The sequence below is a fragment of the Carlito syrichta genome, unplaced genomic scaffold (assembly GCF_000164805.1).
Source record: "Carlito syrichta isolate Samal-C Ts95f unplaced genomic scaffold, Tarsius_syrichta-2.0.1 Scaffold302465, whole genome shotgun sequence".
NCBI classification, from domain to species: domain Eukaryota; kingdom Metazoa; phylum Chordata; class Mammalia; order Primates; family Tarsiidae; genus Carlito; species Carlito syrichta.
The window spans coordinates 16,314-22,150 of record NW_007246561.1 but is presented as its reverse complement, the minus strand read 5'-3'; positions in this window follow the sequence as shown (position 1 = coordinate 22,150).

The window sequence follows — 5,837 nt, the reverse complement described above, 5'->3', positions numbered from 1 at the left end:
CTGCACTCCCATGTTCATTGAAGCATTATTCACAATAGTCAAGATATAGAAACAATCTAAGTGTCCATCAATGAACAAATTAATTTTTTTAAGAGTGGTGCATATATTCTTAAAATCTCCTTGACATTGACCTTAATAATGATTTTTTTTGGATATCACACCAAAAACTCAGGCTACTAGAGCGCGCGTGTGTGCGCACGCGCGCACACACACACACACACACACACAACAACACACACACACACACACAGGAATATTATGCAGCTTTGTGAAGGAAAAAGCTCATGTCATTTGCCACAATATGGATGGACCTAGAGGACATTATACTAAGTAAAATAAGCCAGATACAGAAAGAAACACATCGTATAATCTCACTTATATGTGCATTTTTATAAAAATGTCAAATATACAGAGGATAAAAACAGTAGTTACTGGGAGTGAGAGGGGGAGGAGGTAGAAGATGGAGACCATAGCATACAAAGTAGCAGATATACAGGATAAAAAAGTTTAGTCGAGAGATATAAAGTACAACATGAGGGTTATAGCCTGTAAATTGAATTGTGTTCTGGATTTTTGTTAAATAAGTAGATTTGAGTAGTTCTTTTCACAAAAAGAAACTATGTACGATGACATATGTTCATTTACGTCACTGTATTAACTAATTTACTATTTATATATATTCCACATTATGTGGTAAACATCAAATGTACCAACAAAATTTATTCATAAAAAACCCCAAAAATTGGTGTAGAAAATATCAGGCCATGAGCCATCGCAGTTCTTGGCATTTCTCTACATATAACATCTACCAGTACCTATGTTCTCAAACGTAATCATATTTTGGAGTTTAATATATGTGAGCTCTAATCACAGAGACTGACTTTTTAAATTGTATTCAATGTCGGTCATACTGGCTCAGACAGATTACCTGGTGGCAGCTCAAGGCAATGGCACCAGGAATCCAAGAAGCCTGATTTTCACTTCTCTCTACCTAGCTATTCTTGTGACCTACAAAAAGTCACTTATATGTTCTTACTTCTCTCTTCTTTATCACAATAACAATACCAGTTCAAATCTTATTCTTACTGATGTAAACATGCTGCTCCCTTTATCACCCTCCTGAGGGCCTTCTTTGATCTCCTTTTTCCTCAGGCTGTAGGTCAGAGTGTTTACCAGAGTGCTACCATATGGATAAAAATAACATAGAATACTGACAGCACCTTGTCCTACTTCATGGAGTGGCTAGAGCTATGATGCCTGAACACAGAAAAGGCTGTGTCACAGAAGAGGGTTGCAGCAGCCAGGGAGGCACAAATATTGTGACACTACCTTTGACTGAGCACATTTTCGGGATGGACGCTGCAATGAAACCATAGGACAAAAGGATAACATGCAAAGAACTCAAACAACAAAAATAGCTACCAAAAACACAATCATTTGGCTGTTGAAGGGATTGGAGCAACACAAGGAAATAATCCAAGATACGTTACAGAAGAAATACGAGTGATATTTGGCTCATAATAGTAGAGATGAGAGTAAGGAACTCTTTGAACTAAGTTACCAAATAATCCAATTCCACCACATTGAGATACCACCAAACTCCAGTAAGAACAGCCATTATTAATAAAACAAAAAAGCAACAGATGCTGGCTAGGCTGTAGAGAAAAGGGAACACTTCTTCAATGTTGGTGGGAATGCAAACTAGTTCAACCTCTGTGGAAAACAGTGCAGCAGTTCCTAAAAGAACTAGAAATTAGCCAGGCTTGGTGACTCAGCCTGTAATCCCGCGCTTTGGGAGGCTGAGGTGAGTGAATTGCCTGAGCCCACGGGTTCGAGACCTGCCTGGGCAACTTGGCAAGCCCGCATCTCTAAATAAATAAAAAAAAATTAGCTGGGCATGGTAGTGTGTGCCTGTAGTTCCAGTATTTGGAAGACTGAGGTGGAAGGATCGCTGGAGCCCAGCAGGTCGAGGCTGGGGTGGCCGGAAGCGGCCACTGCACTCTAGCCTGGGTGACAGAGTGAGACTCTAACTAAAAAAAATCCATTCTTGCCTGTGTCACTCAATATTTTGTTGGGGCTTGGATGGGTCTGGCTGAGTGCTGCCTCTTGACTGTCATGGTCTATAACATATATGTGGCCATTGGGAGCCCTCTTGCAGTACTCAACCATCATGGCCCCCAGCCTATGTTGGAAGTTGGTGACTGAAGCCTATGAAATTGGATTCTTTTTTTTCTATTTCTTTTATTTTATTGTTTTAAATTTATTTTATTTTAGAAACATGAGGTATAATTTAGTATTAGGTATATAAGTTGTCATCATACAGGTAAAATTTGGGCCTCCCTTTGGTCCCCACTTTGTCTGGTTTGAGATCAGCTACCCTTATTGATGTTATATTCCCCTTCTCCCTCCCCTGGTAGTTTCCAGCAATTATCAATCCCTTTCTTATGGTATTATGGTAAATGTTCAGGGTCCGCTTATGAATGAAAATATATGGTACTCAGTTCATTGTTTCCGTGATAAATCACTGAGTGTTATAGACTCTAAATCCATCCAAGTTGCTGCAAAGTCCATAATTTTGTTCTTCTTTATGGCACGCTCACAGCCACCACAACCTTGAACTGCTGGGTTTAGGTGACTCTTCCGCCTCAGCCCTCCAAGTAGCTGGAACTACAGATGCACGCCACCACGCCCGGCTAGTTTTTGTGATTCGTTGCAGAGATGAGGTCTCAGCAAGTTGCCCAGGCTGATTTCGAACCCTCGGACTCAGGCAATCCTTTTACCTCAGCCTCCCAAAGTGCTGTAATTATAGGCTGAGCCACCGTGCCTGGCTGGAATTTTTAAAAATCTTTCAAAAAGTCTGAAAGCATTTTGGAGCTGATGGAAGAAGAATAGTAAATGTCTGTAAATGACAGGCTACTGAGAAAAAAGTAAATGGGTGTGTGCAGGTAGGAGTCTATCCTGATGAGGATGATAAGACCCAGGTTCCAGATCAGGGTCACAAGATAGATCCCCAGGAAGACTGTAGAGGATAAACTGCAGCTCTCTTTTTATTTGAGAGTCACAGGAGAACAAACATTGCCACAAAGGTGTGGTTTCCCTCTCCTTCCATGGACTGCTTGGTGCCATCTGCTGAGAAAAAGGGGAGAGAAGGAAGTGAGTTTATTCCCCAAAAAGAAGAAATATTATTTTTTTCAGTCATGAGCTATCTAAATATACAACCATGAATCATTTATGTTGAGTATATTTGTGCTTTCCCTGTATAATCATCAAACAACTAAAAATTCTCTTTGCTAAATATTATCATTCTAATGATACTAATGTGCTAATAATGGACAGTTATCATTCATAAAATATATCCTTAAATTGCCTAATTTCATGTTTTCCAATGTCAGGAGCCAGATTTTACAAATGCATGAGACTTTGTAGATAGGCCAAATTAGGAAAATACTGTCACTGCTTTATATGGTGAAACTGAAAGACCCTACTCATATATGACTCAGCGATTCACTCAATGCTTAGAGAAGCCCCTGAGTCATGCTGGGGCTCTCCTGTAAAAGGACGATCCTGGAAAAGGCGTCCTTTAATATTTTCTTGAGAACTGGCACTCAATGAATCTATAATCAGGGAGTTATTGATAAATCTGTAACTGGCTTTCTGCTTTCAAAAAGCCTGGAGAGACATAAGGATAATGTAGCAGGAAGCAGATTGGAAATGGATGTGATTTAACCAACTTAATGATGCTAGGAATGCTCCTGAAAAGTTAAGTAAGACAAGATTGAAAAAACCATTATGCTCCCTTTCTTGCAGGTGATTTTTAAAATTAAATCAGAGATATTTATGAGCCAAATTTTCTAGAATAGTGATTCTTGATCTTCTTTGGGCCATTGATTTTTGTAAAAATCTTTTGGAAACTCTAGACTCTACCCAGTAAACTTCAAGCACTTATCACCTTTGCATACAATTTTATTGACCAATCACCCTCAAGTTTATCCATGGTACCCAGGTTAAAGATTTTTGCTATAAGGGAAACTGTCTTGGATTCATGCAAGAGTTAGGATGCATAGGCAATTGCATGAGGATTAGGAACCCGAGGAAGGATTTGGGAAGGTTCTTTCATATTATTCACACTGGAGCCAGTTTAGGGAAAGCAAAGCACTAAACCTTTAGGCCAAATGCTAACTAACCAAAACAATATTTTTGCATCAGGCACTGTATGCTCTCTTCAAGATGCTATAGTATAGTTGTCATTCTCTCTAGATAGTCATCAGAATTTTCCCTACCTCAAACACACTTTTATTCAGATAAACTCAAGTTAGAAAGAAAATCATGAAATGACTTGAAAGGCAGAAAATAGCAACCAAATATAGCTTGGGGGCTGTGTCTAAGAGTGAGGTAGAAGTCTTTGTTATTTCATTCAAGAAAGGCTATGTTATTAATGGAAAAAACTATGTCTATTAATTACAAATATTTGCCAACATGCTCAGGTTTCCATTGTGTAGTGGTTATCGCATTTGCTTTACGAGTATTTGCCAATATTAGCCATCAAAAATGTTTTTCTTCTCCTCAACCATTTACTAGTCTCTTAATGCCAAAAATAAATAAAGACAGAAAATCCACATGGAAGCAAAAGGTTGTGAGTAGAATAGTAAAGTCAAATTGTTCTTTTCCCAAATCAGATCAGCCATTGCTTCCTGGTGCACTATTTTGAGAATAATTCTTTTTTTGTTTTTGAGTTGTAGTCTCACTCTGTCACCCAGGTTGGAGTGTACTCATGACCATCAGCGTTGACCTGCTGGGTTCTGGCTATCCTTCCACCTCAGCCTTCCAAGTAGCCGGAACTACAGGCAAATGCTACCATGTCCGGCTAATATTTGATTTATTGTAGAGACGAGGCCTCGCCAAGTTGCCCAGGCTGGTATCGAATCCGTGGGCTCAGGCAATCCACTTGCCTTGGCCTCCCAAAGTGCTGGGATTACAGGCTGAGTCACTGAGCCCAGGCAGGTAATTCTTTTTATTTTTTATTTTCTACTTTTAATTTTTTTTAGAGTTGTGAGGTATAAGTGGGGATTTTCTACATAAGTAGGCTGTATGCAGGTTAAGTTTAGGCTTCTAGCTGGCTCTTTCTCCCCTGATAGTGGACTAGGTATCCAGTGTATTGCCACATGTGCCCCCCCTTCATCTCTTCCTCCCCTGACAGTGTCCAGTGTCTGCTGATCTCACCCTTGTGCTAGTGTAACTAGTGTTTAGGGCCCACTTATGAGTGAGAACATGTGGTATTCAGTTCTTTGTTTGCTGTGAAGTCCATGATTTTGTTCTTTTTTATGGCTGTGTAATACTCCACTGTGTATATGTACCACTTTTTCTTTATCTAGCCCACTTTCAATGGACAGTAGAGTTGGTTCCATGTTTTTGCAATTGTGAATAGTGCTGCGATAAGCATGCAGGTGCAAGTGTCTTTTTTGTAGAAATTTATGTTCCTCTGGGTATATTCCCAGGAGGAAGATTGCTGAATTGTATGGAAGCTCAGTTTTTAGTTTTTTGAGGAATCACCATACTGCTTTCCATAGAGGCTGAATTAGTTTACTTTCCCACTAACAGTATAGAAACATTCTCTCTTCTCTGCAGCTGTACCACCACCTATTGTTTGTTTGCTTTTTTTTTTTTTTTTACTTTTTTAATCGGTTGTTTGTATGTCCTCCTTTAAGAAGTGTATGTTCATGTCCTTTGCCCACTTTTTATTTTTATTTTTATTTTTTTTGAGTTGGAGTCCCACTTGGTCACCCAGACTGGAGTGCAGTGGCCGCTCCCGGCCACCGCAGCCTCGCCTGCTGGGCTCC